Below are 15,870 nucleotides of genomic sequence, written 5' to 3'. Positions count from 1 at the left end.
TTTACTCATGCAAATGTTCTCTAAGCTACTTTAATGAGACTGTATTGCTTGGAAACCTGCATTTCTTCAAGATTCATGTCAATCATTTTATGGCCCGGGATAACTCACCTTGTGCCAATGTTATCTCAGAATGCGTGTTCTGAGTGAGGGGCCTGATGCCAGTCTCTGAGTTTTGAGACATTTCTTTTCTCCAATTAGCAGCCTGCTAGTAGCTATATAACATCCACCTAAAGACTAGCGGGGGGCACTCTTTCTGCCCCCTTCTGATGTCTATGTCATAAGCTTTCTCTATCTCTTTTATACTTTAATACAACTTTATTACACAAGAGCTCTGTGGGATCAAGCCTTGCCCCAGACTGAATTCCTCTCTTCTGGAGGCCAAGAATCCAGGCATCTTACACGGCTCAGCAACAACCATTGACAAAGATGTTGAACCATTTGACTTTGCTTTTGTGAAATCCCTGTTTGGTTTCTCACTTATTTAATAATAAAAATTGGGCAGTCTGTTTTGAAAAAATAAAAAAGGTTTGAGTTCTTTATTTTTTATGTGTATTTTTAAAAATTGTAGTTAATGGTTTTTATAATGTTGTGTTAGTTTCACAGTGCAGCAAGTTGATTCTGTATATATATACATACACACACACATATACATATACATATATATATATATTCTGTTCAGGTTGTTTTCCATATATAATATATATAACATATATATTCTGTTCAGGTTGCTTTCTATCATAGCTTACTACAAGATGCTGAGTAATGTTCCCCGTGTGATATATTTGGTACTTGTTGGTTATCTACTTTATATATAGTAGTGGGTACATGGTAATTCCAAACTTCTACTTTACCCTGTACAAAGTGAGTCTTTTGACTTGTGACTTTCTCTCCCCCTCTTCTCTCTCTCTTCTTTGCTGTGCAGGAGTCTAAAATTATTTTTATGAAATCGTCTCATCAGTGTCTTCATTTGTATGCAGTGTGCTGTCTGTCCACTTATGAAATCTTTGCATATCTCAATATCTTTTTAAAATTAAAGTATAGATGATATGTAAATTTATGTTAGTTTCAGGTGTACAACAGAATGCCCCTCCACAAAATATATTCCAAAATGATCACCATGACAGGACCTAGTTGCCAGCTGCCATGACTGTAGTCAATTGCTATAGCTTTGTAGTAGAGTTGATATCAGAGAGGTATCATACCTCCAGCTTTGTTCTTCTTTCTCAAGATTGTTTTGACTACTTGATGTCTTTGATGGCTTCAATAAAATTTGGAATTATTTGTTCTAGCCCTTTTCAAAATGCCATGGGTATTTTAGATAAGGATTGAATTGAATATGTATTGCAAGGCTACAATGGACATTTTCACAATTTTCATTCTTCTGTTAGCATGGTATAGCTTTCAATTTCTTTGTGTCTTCTTCAGTTTCTTTCATCAATGGCTTATGTCTTTTCTCCTTGATGAAATTTATTCCTGGGTATTTTATTCTCTTTGATGCAGTTGTCCACGGGAAAGTTTTAAAATGCTTTCTTTCTGGTAGATATCTTCCTGCATTTCCCAGTACTACATACAATCATATTTCTGTGTATATATTGGGGACAGCAGGAAAAAATGGTCCTTGAGGACAGGAAATAGCTTCACTCAGATATTAGGTATCATGTTGCAAAAACTCACCCTTCATTCTCACCAGAGAAGGCCTTTTCCTGGGTATCTGTCTGGTGCCCATGCTGGTGGGGCCAGGAGTCATCTCCCCAGCCCTCCTCCCACTGTCCGGGGTCTAGGACGGTCAACAGCACTTCCTCTCTCCAGCACAAGAAGGAGGCTCCAGGGCCACATTACTTTATCATCCAGCATCATTTAGTTTCCTCTTCGTCTCATCTTTTTAAAGTTCACACCTCCAAAAACTACCATTAGTACTTCCGTGTCATGTGAATACCACCTCATAAAAATGTTACTATTGATTTGCTTTTAAAAAATCTATGCATGGAACTTCCCTGGTGGTCCAGCGGTTAAGAACGCACCTGCCAATGCAGGGGACGCCCGTTTGATCCCTGGTCTGGGAAGATTCCACATGTCCTTGAGCAACTAAGTCCAAGAACCACAACTGAGCCACCGAGCCCACAGTGGCAAATACTGAAGCCTGTGGGTCCAGAGTCTGTTCTCCACAACAAGAGAAGCCACCCCAACGGGAAGCCCTGAGCCCCACAACTGGAGTGTAGACCCTGCTCCCCGAAACTATGACTCAGCACAGCCAAAAATAAGTAAATAAATGAATAAACCTTTTTAAAAGTATAATATATACACTTTTCAGTGATAGGAAGTTGTAACTCTTTTGGAATGTAAAAATGCTTGCTTCGGGTCCCCAGTTCAATTGTTTGGGTTATTTTATCTTCTATTAGAATAGTCATTAGCACTTAAAGATGCATTTGGTCCCTAAATAATGATGTGGGGTCTTTGAAAGGGTCGACAGATGGCAGCGCAAGGTCTGGAGATTCTGAGAAACTGGGGGATCCAAGAAAGGCATACAAATGACACACTGGACATTGGGACATTTAAACTGATTGGTCAGAAATCACACACCCTCTGGCCCCAAGCCAACCAAATAAGAACAGATCAATCCTAATAAAGATGCAAATCTGCTGTTATTCCCATCTTTGTGGTTATGTCACACCCTCTCATTGTCTATGCTGAGAACTTTGTATCTCTATCTTTTAAAAATAAACTCTGCCTGTGTGAGTGTTTTTGAGTTTGCAGAATTCATTCTTTGGCTCCAGGATCAGAACACAGTTTCACGTTTCAGTGGGAGATAACTAACCAATCCGATCACATATGCTTGTCTAACTCAATGAAACTATGAGCCATGCCACGTAAGGCCACCCAAGACAGACGGCTCATGGTGGAGAGTTCTGACAAAAACGTGGTCCACTGGAGAAGGGAATGGCAAACTACTTCTGTATGCCTTGAAAACCCCACGAACAGATATGAAAAGGCAAAAAGATAGGACACTGAAACATGAACTCTCCAGGTCAGTAGGTGGCCAATATGTTACTGGAGATCAGTGGAGAAATAATTCCAGAAAGAATGAAGAGCTGGAGCCAAAGCAAAAACAACACCCAGTTGTAGATGTGACTGGTGATGGAAGTACAGTCCCAGTGCTATAAAGAATGATATTGCATAGGAACCTGGATGTTAGGTCCGTGAATCAGGGTAAATTGGAAGTTGTCAACAGGAGATGGCAAGACTGCACATTGACATTTTAGGAATCAGTGAACTAAAATGGACTGGAATGGGTGAATTTAACTCAGATGACCATTATATCTACTCTTGTAGGCAAGAATCTCTTAGAAGAAATGGGAGTAGCCATCATAGTCAACAAAACTGTCTGAAATACAATACTTGGATGCAATCTCAAAAATGATGGAATGATCTCTGTTCATTTCCAAGGCAAACCATTCAATATCACATTAAGCCAAGTCTGTGCTCCAACCAGTAATGCTGAAGAAGCTGAAGCTGAATGGTTCTATGAAGACCTACAAGACCTTCTAAAATTAACACCAAAGAAAGATGTCCTTTTCATTATAGGGGACTGAAATGCAAAAGTAGGAAGTAAAGAAATACTAGAGTAACAGGCAAATTAGTCATTGGAGTACAGAATGAAGCAGGGCAAAGGCTCATAGAGTTTTGCCAAGAGAACGCACTGGTCAGAGCAACACACTCTTCCAACAATAGAAGAGAACACTACACGTGGACATCACCATGACGGTCAACACCAAAATCAGATTGATTATATTCTTTGCAACCCAAAGGTGGAGAAACTCTACACAGTCAGAAAAAAACAAGACCAGGAGCTGTCTGTGGCTCAGATCATGAATTCCTTATTGCCAAATTCAGATTGAAATTGAAGAAAGTGGGGAAAACCGCTAGACCATTCGGGTTTGACCTAACTCAGATCCCTCACGATTATACAGTGGAAGTGACAAATAGATTTAAGGAATTAAATCTGATAGACAAGAGTGCCTGACGAACTATGGACAATGGAGGTTCGTGACATTGTACAGGAGGCAGTGATCAAGACAATCCTCAAGAAAAAGAAATGCAAAAATGCCAAAATGGTTATATGAGGAGGCCGTAAAAATAGCTGAGGAAAGAAGAAGAAGTGAAAAGCAAAGGAGAAAAGGAAGGATATACCCATCTGAATGCAGTCTCAAAGAACAGCAAGGAGAAAAAATGAAAGCCTTCCTCAGTGATCAATGCAAAAGAAACAGAGGAAAAACAATAGAATGAGGAAGACTAGAGATCTCTTCAAGAAAATTGGAGGCACCAAGGGAACTTTTCATGCAAAGATGGGCACAATAAAGACAGAAATGGTATGGACCTAATAGAAACAGAAGATATTAAAGAGGTGGCAAGGATACATAGAAGAACTGTACAAAAAAGATCTTCATGACCCAGATAATTACGATGGTGTGATCACTCACCTAGAGCCAGTCATCCTGGAATGCGAAGTCAAGTGGGCCTTAGGAAACATCACTATGAACAAAGCTAGTGGAAGTGATGGAATTTCAGTTGAGCAATTTCAAGTCCTAAACAACGATGCTGTGGAAGTGCTGCACTCAATATGCCAGCAAATCTGGAAAACTCGGCAGTGGCCACAGGACTGGAAAAGATCAGCTTTCATTCCAATCCCAAAGAAAGGCATTGCCAAAGAATGCTCAAACTACCGCACAATTGCACTCATCTCGCATGCTAGTAAAGTAATGCTTAAAATTCTCCAAGCCAGGTTTCAGCAGTACGTGAACTGTGAACTTCCAGATGTTCAAGCTGGATTTAGAAAAGGCAGAGGAACCAGAGATCAAATTGCCAACATCTGTTGGATCATTGAAAAAGCAAGAGAGTTCCAGGAAAAACATCTGCTTCTGCTTTATTGACTATGCCAAAGCCTTTGACTGTGTGGATCACAAGAAACTGTGGAAAATTCTGAAAGAGATGGGAATACCAGACCACCTGACCTTCCTCTTGAGAAATCTGTCTGCAGATCAGCAAGCAACAGTTAGAACTGGACACGGAACAGTAGACTGGTTCCAAATCGGGAAAGGAGTACATCGAGTCTGTATATTGTCACCCTGCTTATTTAGCTTATATGCCAAGTATATCATGAGAAATGCTGGACTGGATGAAGCACAAGCTGGAATCAAGATTGTAGGGACAAATGTCAATAACCTGAGATATGCAGATGACACCACCCTTGTGGCAGAAAGTGAAGAACTAAAGAGCCTCTTGATGAAAGTGAAGTAGGAGAGTGAAAAAGTTGGCTTAAAACTGAACATTCAGAAAACTAAGATCATGGCATCCGGTCCCATCATGGCAAACAGATGGGGAAACAGTAGAAACAGTGGCAGACTTTATTTTGGGGGGCTCCAAATTCACTGGATATGGAGATTGCAGCCATGAAATTAAAAGACGCTTACTCCTTGGCAGGAAAGTTATGACCAGCCTAGACAGCATATTTAATAGCAGAGACATTCCTTTGCCAATAAAGGTCTGTCTAGTCAAAGCCATGTTTTTTCCAGTAGTCATGTATGGATGTGAGAGTTGGACCATAAAGAAAGCTGACTGCTGAAGAATTGATGCTTTTGTATTGTGGTGTTGGAGAAGACTCTTGAGAGTCCTTGGACTGCAAGGAGATCCAGCCAGTCCATCCTAAAAGCACGGATGCCGAAGCTGAAACCCCAATACTTTAACCATCTGATGCAAGGAACTGACTCATTGAGAAAGCCGCTGATGCTGGGAAAGATTGAAGGTGGGAGGAAAAGGGGACGACAGAGGATGAAATGGTAGGATGGCATCACCAACTCAATGGACATGAGTCTGAGTAAACTCCGGGAGTTGGTGATGGACAGGGAGGACTGGGCGTGCTGCAGTCCATGGGATCCTAAAGAATTGGACATGACAGAGTGACTGAACTGAACTGAATCATGTGTAACCAGCAGATCAGGTGTACATGTGACAACCTGGATGTGAAACAGGCGTCTGAAACTGGAGGGGCAGTCTGGAAGGGCTGAAGTCTCGTGGGATGTGATGCTATTTACAGGCGGACAGTGTCAACAGTGAGTTGGATTGAGCTGAGTTGAATTCTGAGATGCACTGCTGGTGCCTCAGAATTGCTTGTGGGTGTGTGGTCAAACTGACAGACGCATTGGAATTGGGCCCAGAATCATCTACATTCATTTTCTTATACTAAATCTGGAAACCCAGTGTCATTGAACCTTGCAGCACTTTCGTGTGTCCCCTCCCAACACCCAGCCTTACAACTGTCTTTAAACCCTTTAATTGCCACATGTGGGGACTGGCCACCATTCTTCATGGCTGCTCTAGAACATGCATCCAAGCAGTGGAAATGTTTGGTCCTCATGTAAGAACCTGCTCAGCTTGCTGTATGAAGCTGTTTTCCTCTCCAATGTGTGGGCCAACTTACATTTCAACAACCACTGCTCCACACTTTCCCAGCAGTTGGGGTTTTGAGAGACTTTAATAGCTGGCTACTTGGAGCACGTGTAGTCATACCCTATTAGTGTCTTAACGTGCAGGTTCCTGGCTGCAGTGATGTGGGGCAGCTTTCCAGTCCTTGACGGTCCCCTTATACATTGTCCTCGATGAAATTCTTGCTCATTTGGGGCCATTTCTGTATATTTCTTTGACCTTAGGCATTTTAGAAACTCGTATTTTGGCTACTGTTACTTTGATGGTTATCTGTGTCATCTGTATCTTCTCCCACCTGATGGCTTTCAATTCGGCACTCCCAGGGGTGTCTGTTATGAAGAGTTCTTCATTTTAATCCAGCTCGGGATTTCAGCGTCTGTCTTAGAGATGGTGTTCTTCCTGTGTCTGTTCAGGTAATCCTGCCCCACCACAGCTCATGGGGATACCTGCCGCAGTATCTTGCAGCAGCTCTGCTGTTTGTCTCTCTAAATAGGTCTCAGCCCAGCTGCACTTGACTTTGGTTCCCATATGAGCTAGGGGTGCAGCTTCACTTGACTGGCTTCAGATCCCCTGTCGCCCACAGAGTGATTGAAACATTTATCTCTTTGTCATTTCTTTCTGTCACCTTTGCTATTACACATGATACTTCCCGTGGTTGGGGTTTATTTCTAGGTTCCCTATTCTGTTCCACTAGTCTACTGGACTATCCCTCTTTCAGTCCAAAAGTTTTGTTGTACTATGTTGTAATATACCCTGGAGAAGAGAATGGCAACCCAACCCAGTATTCTTGCCTGGACAATCCCATGGACTGAGGAGTCTTGTGGGCTGCAGTCCATGGGGTGGCAAAGAGGCAGACACGACTGAGCGACTAAGCAAGCAGGCAGGCTGTAATGTATCTTCACAACTTGCAGAGCCAGGCCTCACACATTGTTCTTTGCAAGGTACCCTTGCCATCCTTGAAATGTCTGCTTCCTTATAAATTTTACAGTGGAGTTACTGAGTTCCACAGATGTCCACTTGAGATGTGGTGACATACGTTTGGATTCTGCACATTATTTTGAGTAGAATGGACATTTATACTCTGTTTTTTCAAACCCTTAGTGTGGTGTATTTTTCCGTTTGTATATGTCTTTAATATCCTTCAAGACAGATTTATAATTTTCTCCATTAAGATTTTGTATATCCTTTTGTTGTATACCTTTCTAAATGTTAGATAGATTCCAGGTATATCCTAATTTTTGATGCATTTGTCAATGGTTCTCATACAGTTTTATATTACTGTGCTATGGGAATGTGATTGATCTGTTTTGACTGAGTTGCAAGGCATGTGGGAATCTTAGTTCCCTGCGAGGGGTCAAATCCCCATCTCCTGCTTTGGAAGGTGGGTGCTTGATCACTGGACCACAGGAAGTCTGCAATGATTTTTAAAACTGGAATTTGTCTCAAGTCATCATGCTCTCTTGTTAAACCTCTAAATGGATCTGTGTAAACTTTTGGATTTTTCTAGAAACACAAACTTATATGAAGAGAAATCTCTTTCTTTTTCCTTTCAATTGTTACACCTTTTACCAATATTTATTGACTTGCTAGGGTGGAACCTATACTACTTTATTAAGTGTGATGTTTTCTAAAGACACCCTTCATCTTTTTAGGGAATTTCTCTTTTATTTCCAATGCACTGTGAATTTTATCACAAAGGCATTTGCAATCATCCAGTGCTCGTTTTTTTCATCTCTGGAGATTTAATCAGGAAACTGGGGACAGTAGCCACACTAGAAGCCACACTACATAGCGTATATTGCCACAGAGGAAATGTAACATAAGTAATTGATTATGCAGGTTTTGAAAGGCCAGTGGAGCCTGTCAACCAGGGAACACTCTCTTAGCTTTGGACCACTCTAATCTAAGCTCCCAGCTTGACATTTTTCAAATCTTTTACATATATAGATACATATTCTCTTTGAGATACAGGTATAACATTGTATTAGTTTCAGGTGTATAATATAATGATTTTATATTACGTACATATTGCAAAATGATCACCAAATATGCTTAATTAACATTTATATCGATAAGGCTAAAATTTTTTTGTGTGATGAGAAATTTTAAGATCTATTCTTTTAGCAACTTTCAAATATACAGTACAGTAGTGTTAACTGTATTAGTGTCCCTAAACATTTTAAATATAATCACCATGGTGTACATTACATGTCCATGACATTTTATTTTATTCCTGAAAATAAGTACCTTCTGACGACTTTTGCCAATTTTGCCATAGACTCCACTCTCTACCTCTGAGGACCACCAGTTATTTCTCTTTATCTGTGACTTTATGTTGTTGTTTATTTTTCATTTTCACCTACTTGTGAGATCATACAGTATTCTTCTTCCTCTGTCTAATGTATTTCATTACCCTAATGCCCTCACGTACCATCCATGTATCGTAAAGGCAGGATTTCCTTCTCTTTTATAGCTGAAGAATGATCACGAGTATGCACACACCACAGTCTCTTTATTCATTCTCTCATCATTGGGTATGGAAGTTGTTTCCATGTCTACAATAATGTACATAGTGCTTCCATGAACATGGGGTGCATGTATCTTTTCAAATTGCCATTTTCATTTTCTTGAAAGGCCCCAAAGTGAAAGTGCTTGAGGTTCTATTTTTAGTTTAGAGGAACCTGCAGAGTGTTCCCGATAGTGGCCGCACCAATTCACATTCCCGCCAGCAGTGCCCAGGGGTTCCCTTTACCCCACGTCCTCACCGACACTGCTTGTTTCTTGCCCTTTGACCTTCGCAACTTGACATTTGCTGGACACCAGCTGCTGTGAAGGTGTGCTGCACAGCCCTGTGGCTCCTGGCCTTCTCCAGTGTCTGCTTGTCCAGCAATGTTTCCGCAACAGGTGAGGAATGAAGGCGAGAGCTCGTCTCCTCTTGTTCACCTGGACCCTGGGCAGGGCCAGTCCAGGGTTCTATGGAGCCTGACATTGACTCAAGGGTTCGGATCCCTCCTTAGGAAAAAACAAAAAACAAAAAGCAGTGTCACCGAATACAATACAGACATGGCTCCCAAATACAAAATGTGACCCCCAGGTCTCTGCTGCGGCCCTGAAGTGTTTTCAGCGACTGAGAACAAAGAACAAATAAACAAAGAAGTTGCCATATCTCTTATCAGTCAGTAAATTCCAAGCACTCATGAATCTGTGAGCCAGGAACGGTGGATGGAGGCCAAATACATATTTCCTAAAAGTCTCAATATCACAGGCACATCACATCTGAGTTTCTTTTGAATGAGAAATCTATGTAATCAATCACAAAACATAAAATGCTGAAAACCAAAAGATAAGACATATATTGCAGACTATTTTTCTTTCGTCCTTTTCTTTTACAACCATGACCTAGGGCTTGTAGGGTCTTAGTTCCCAGACCAGGGATTGAAGCTGGGCCAGAGGCAGTGAGAGTGCAGAGTGCTAAGCACTGGGCCACCATACCACTTTTCTCAGAAGTCAGAAACACCTATCACACCTGCATAACACCTGTTCCCCATACTTTTGGCCTGAACCTCTTTGATTGCCTCTTTTTGGGAGAATAATCATGTATATTAATTAATATGAATATTCTACTAATAAGGTGTTAGCCGTGTCTGATTCTTTGCGATCCCATGGGCTGTAGCCTGTAAGAGCCCTCTGTCCATGTAATTCTCCAAGCAAGGATACTGGAGTGGGTTGCATTCCCTTCTCCACTGGGATCTTCCTGATGCAGGGATCGAACCCTGGTCTTCACACTGAGGGTAGATTACTTTACCATCTGAGCTAGCAGGGAAGCCCATTGTACGAGGAAGTGAGATTAATTCTATTATGTCGAAAATAGAGTAGAAAGAAGATGCAGTATTTCCACTGGCACGATTGATTGACGGACATTTCTTTTCGTTTCTGTAGTTTAAAAAAGTAAAAAATATATTAATATTTCTATCTAACTATAAAAGAAACTTTCCATCAGTCCCATGGCTTCTTCCTGAAAGTGTCTAAAACGTTTATGATCGTAGTCAAACTTGTGAAACTTAAAGAATTTTTTCCTGAAATGGCAGCAAGTTCACAGGTTTTTTCCACACATGACTTAAGCTTTCCTGTGGCTTTGAAAAGAAGGCCATCCAGAGTGAGGGGTCGTGAACTGTTTCTGTGTGAGGTCTGGACTTTGGGGTCTCAGCTGAATGGGGCAAAGTTCTGCCATTATCACCCCACTTTGCATGGGCCTGTGTCCCCATCAGCAGTTCCCACAGACCCTCAGATCCATGAAGACGCACAGCCCGTGTGCCCTGTTCTGGAAACCCTTCGGGGCAAAAGAGCTTTTCACGCTCAGCTTTTCTTCCTGGGTTCCACCCTCCACAGTGTGTGAATCTTTCCTGCCCAAGTCTGAATGGTTTTGAGAAATCTTTCAGTGTTCTTTTCCGGAAAGTCCAGTGTTTCTCTGTTGCAGGGTTGGTCCCACCCGATGACCAGGGCTGGAGCCCGTTTCTCTTTTCTGGTTGTGCCGGCCGCTGGGCGCTCTCACCGTGGACCTGAGCATCACTGGACGGGTGGTCATGTTAGAGCCACGTGCTGTGAAGCCTCTCGGCCTCTGGGGGCCTCAGGATCTCCCGCTGAGGCGTGGGGTGTGGGGTGGAGGGGTGGGACCTTCTGCCTCCTCAGGGCCGCCCCTCCTCCATGGCCTGGGGCATCCAAGTTCCCCTTCTGCGCTTGGCCAAGGCTCTGTCTCCCTCACCCTCTGACTTCCTGTTGGGGCTTCCTCGTTCACCTCCCACATTCGGCGCGCTTCCCTCCCCTGCAGAGGGACCTGAACCGGCTCTGTGCTGGCGGATGCCGACATGGTGCCCCTGCTGCGGCTGCTCCCCCTGCTGCCGCTGCTGCCCCTGCTGTCGGGGGGTGAGTGGGGGAGGGGAGGGGGACGGGGCTTACTGCTGGGGGAGGGGGGCACACGTGGGGAGGGGCTGGAGCTGCCGCTGAGCCTCTGTGTCCCCCAGGGTCCCTGCAGGAGCTTCCAGGGTACGAGCTCCGAGTGCAGGAATCAGTGGCGGTGCAGGCGTGCATGGACGTCCACGTGCCCTGCTCCTTCTCCTATCCCTGGAGTTCGGGAAATTCCTGGTATTCCTCTGACGAACCCTTCATCTACTGGTTCCGGGAAGGAGACCGCCATTACAGTGATGCTGTGGCCACAAACGACCGAAAGAAACGAGTGAAGTCAGAGACCCAGGGCCGATTCCGCCTCCTGGGGGACCCCAGGGACAACGACTGCTCCCTGAGCATCCAAAGAGGCCAGGCTGAGCGACTCCAGGAGTCTACTACTTGCGAGTGGAGAGAGGATCTGTGAGATACAGTTACAGAGGGAAGCAGCTGAATTTGCAGGTGACAGGTGTGACGGGGGGCCCAGGAGAGGACCCTGGCCCATGGAGACTCCTCTGTTAGAACAGGAATGGGGTATAGGAGCCCTCCACACTCCAGGTCTTGAGGTTGGAGGGTTCAGGAGAAACCCAGAACTGGGAATGAGTTGTGACCCTCACCCTCTGGGTCCCCACACCCCTGCGTCCAAGCATCTCCCTCTGTCTCCTCATCTCCTTTTCTCCAGGGAAACCCAACATCCAGTTCCTGGAGCCTCTGGAGTCCGGCCGCCCCACACCTCTGACCTGCAGCCTGTCGCTAGGCCTGTGATCAGCCACACCCTCTCCTGTTCTCCTGGGCGGGAGATGCCCTTGATGCCATGAACCCAGACACCCTCCACTCCTCGAAGCTCACCCTCACCCCGAGGCCCCAGGACCACGGCACCAACCTCACCTGTCGGGTGACACTCCAGGGAACGCAGGTGACCCTGGAGAGAACCGTCCAGCTCAACGTCTCCTGTGAGCGTGGACGGGTGGCGGGGTCCCTGAGGGTGGTGGGGCGTGTGTGTGGGTGTCTGCGGTGTGTAGAGAGAAGGCCAGCCCACACTTCTTTGGGTCTGCGCCCTGGGAGCTGAGGTGGGGAGTGGCCGTGAAGGACAGCCCCCCCCCTTCCTGGTTTCTCTCCTGGGGTGCTGGTCAGTTTCCATCCCACTCCTCCCTATGCAGCAACCCCATGTCTTTCTGCCCCAGATGCCCCGAGGAACCTCCGCATCAGCCTCTCCTTCAGAAACAACACAGGTAGGACAGGACCTCTCCTCTCCAGGGCTGGGTCCTGCTCCTGGGACCGCCTCCAAGGGGTGGGGGGATGGGCTTGAGGGTGATCAGATATGGGAAGAGTAAGGAGAAAATCCCCACCCCGCCCCACCTCCCATGCACTAGACCACACACACATGCAATACACCAGAGACTCACACACACAGGCACAGACACAGAATACACACATGAACATGCACTGAGACACGCATAGAAACGCCCATACACACAGGTGCACACACATCACACATGTACACATATACACAGTTATACCCACAGCACAGGCACCCACCATGCACACATACGCTCATGGACATACACACGTGCACTCATGCACACATACACACAGGCACACACACATACACCCCACACATTTACACACTCACACACCCTGTTCAAGGCCCATTTCCTTCACCATGGGTCTATTATGTGGCTTTCTTCCACAAAAGCCTCCTGAGTCCCATCTCCTGCTTCCTTCAGTGAATCAACTTCTCAAGCCTTGAGTCTCTGGGTTTTCTTTCCACCAAACAGCCCAGGCCTGTCCCGTTGAGACACCAAGCCTCCCCTGAAGATACGAGGCCCAGACACATTGGCTCAGCCTGCTTAGGGTGGAAAGGTCCAGCCCTGGGACCACAAGGAACCCACCTGGCTGGCTGGGGGAGGAGAGAGTGACGCCAGGAGATCCTGGAAGGAGGGAGGAGGAGACCTCAGCCTCCCCCAGCTCTCCTGCTGCACTTTTCCCCAAAGCCCTCAAGATTCTGCAGAACGCCTCATCTGTTCTCATCTCAGAGGGCCAGGCACTGCAGCTGCTGTGTGTTGCTGACAGCAACCCCCCTGCACAGCTGAGCTGGTTCTGGGGATCCCCAGCCCTGGAGTCTACCCCCATCTCCAGCACCGGGGTCTTGGAAATACCACAAGCCGCGGCTGGAGATGGAGAAGTCACCTGCCGAAGCTCAGCACTCACTGGGCTCCCAGCAAGTTTTCTTCAGCCTCTCTGTGCAGAGTGAGTTGCAGGACAGGTGCTGGGGGTGGCCAGCCTGGGCAGGTGTGTGCCTTTGGGAGGGCTAGGGTCTGGGGACTGAGCTTCACCCCCTCTCCCTTCCCCAGAAGGCCCCCCTCCCTGCAGCTCTGAGACTGAGGAGCAGCAGGGCTCCTGGCCCTGGTCCTCACCCTGATCAGGGGGCCCTCATGGGGGCTGGCTTCCTCCTCACCTATGGCCTCACCTGGACCTACTACACCAGGTGAGCACAGCTGTCTCCCTGCGGGGAAGTCCAGAGAATGGCTCTGGAGTTGCCTGTGGGGCTTGGCGGTCCTGTCCTGCCTGCAGCTAAACTGTGTGACTCTCCAGGGACTTCCGTGTCAGTCCAGTGGTTGAGCCTGCGAGTTTCCACTGCGAGGGGCAGGGGTTCGATCCCGGGTTGGGGAACTAAGTTTGCACATGCCTTGAGGCAGAGCCCAGAATGAATGAAATGGGTCTGCCTCTCTGACCTGAGACCGTGTTGGCTCTGCAGGTGTGGTGGCCACTAGGGAGCTGGACTGAGGGGTGTGGCCACGCCTGCTCTCTGTCATGAGGAGATTCACCTGAGGATGCAGAGCCCAGAGGACAGATGTGGGGACATCACTGCGAGCTTCTCCCTGGAAACTCTCGCCTCCAACCCTGTGTTGTTTGCATCCACGAGCCTTCATTTGTAGAGATGACTGCGAGACAGTAGGAAGAGTCACTACCACTGAAAGGAGACTTTCTGACTTAACTCGCTTAGTATGAGATTACTCATGTTTTCACATGTATCAATAATTCATTGTTGGTTCTGCTTGGTTTTTGTCTTAAAAATAGTATTTTACATATGGCTATTCCTCCAGTTATGTATGGACTCTAAAATACGATGACATTGCCTTTGTTTGCAAATTTTGTCTCTTTCACAGTAACGTTGATGTGAATGGTGTGATGAAAATAGGAGGCCTAGCACTTTTCTCCTGGTGGGTGTGGAACTGCTTCATCATACATTTGGCATTTATTTAGTTCAAGAAGGTAGCCTCAGAGAGTTCTTTTGAGTAGTTAGATGAGTTTATATCCCATGGTCATATATGAGGGTTCTGAGCTTTCTATACCCTCAGCAGCACTTGTACTACCTACATGGTCCATTTTCGGCACTGCACTCCACTGTGGCAGTATCTCCTTGCCTTTTTAGTTTATTTCCCTCACGTGCAATGATGTTGAGCCATCTGAATATCTTCTTTAGGGAAATTCCTGTTTGGATCTTTGCCCATTTAAAAATAAAAATTGGGCAGTCTTTTTCTTGTTAATTGAGTTCTTTAGTCTGGATGTGACTTTTTAAAAATCAAAATATAACTGATTTATAATGCTGTATTTGTTTCACAGTACAGCAAGGTGATTCAGTTATATACGTATAGTCTCCTCAGATTCTTTCCCGTTATACTTTTTTACAAGATTGTTAGTATACTTCCCTGGGCTAGACAGCTGGTCCTTGTTGGTTATCTATTTTAGATACAGCAGGGGAGCCTGGTGGGCTGCTGACTATGGGGTCACACAGAGTCAGACACGACTGAAGTGATTGAGCAGCAGCAGCAGCCGTGTGTATTTGTCAGTCCCAACCTCCCAATTTATCCTTCCTCCCTCTGAAAAGATTTTAGGATTTTTACCCTTTAAGAAACTAAGAAATGTAAACAGAGTATTTCTAAATAAATATTAGAGAAAGTTTTTTGTTTTTTTTTGTTTTGTTTCCAGAACTGGTTAATGGGAGGGTGTAAATGTTTAGAGACCCTGTCAAATTTAGGAAACCTTATGAAATACCAATTCTAAAGAGCATCAAGGTCACAGGTTATTTCCACACATGGCTTGAGCTTTCATGTGGCTTTGAAAACAAGGTCATGCAGTGTGAGGGGTCCTGAATGCCCTTCTCGTGAAGTCCAGGCTTCTGGGGTGCAGAGTGGGGCAAGGCTCTCACTTCAGCCACCCTGTTTTGCATGGGCCTGTGCTCTGGGGGTTGGTCCTACAGACCCTCAGGTCCACAAAGACCCATAGGCCTGTGCCATGTTTGGAAAACCCTTCTGAGCAAAGGAGCTTTAATGCTCAAGTTTTCCTTCCTGGGCTCCATTCTCCACTGTTTTGGGGTCTGGAAACTTTTTCCTGCCTGAACTGGAGTGGTTTTGAGAAATTTTTCAATATCCTTTTCCAGAACGT

At 45.4% G+C, this 15,870-nt stretch overlaps 1 pseudogene; it reads left to right on the top strand.

Annotated features, from left to right (window-relative positions):
- The first annotated feature begins 11,345 nt into the window (after positions 1 to 11,345).
- Positions 11,346 to 13,843, top strand: LOC108635239 (annotated as a pseudogene).
- Positions 13,844 to 15,870: the final 2,027 nt, after the last annotated feature.

The sequence above is a fragment of the Capra hircus genome, unplaced genomic scaffold (genome assembly GCF_001704415.2).
Source record: "Capra hircus breed San Clemente unplaced genomic scaffold, ASM170441v1, whole genome shotgun sequence".
NCBI lineage: Eukaryota > Metazoa > Chordata > Mammalia > Artiodactyla > Bovidae > Capra > Capra hircus.
Note: the sequence above shows the minus strand (reverse complement) of the source record. Positions and strands in the feature narration are given on the sequence as shown.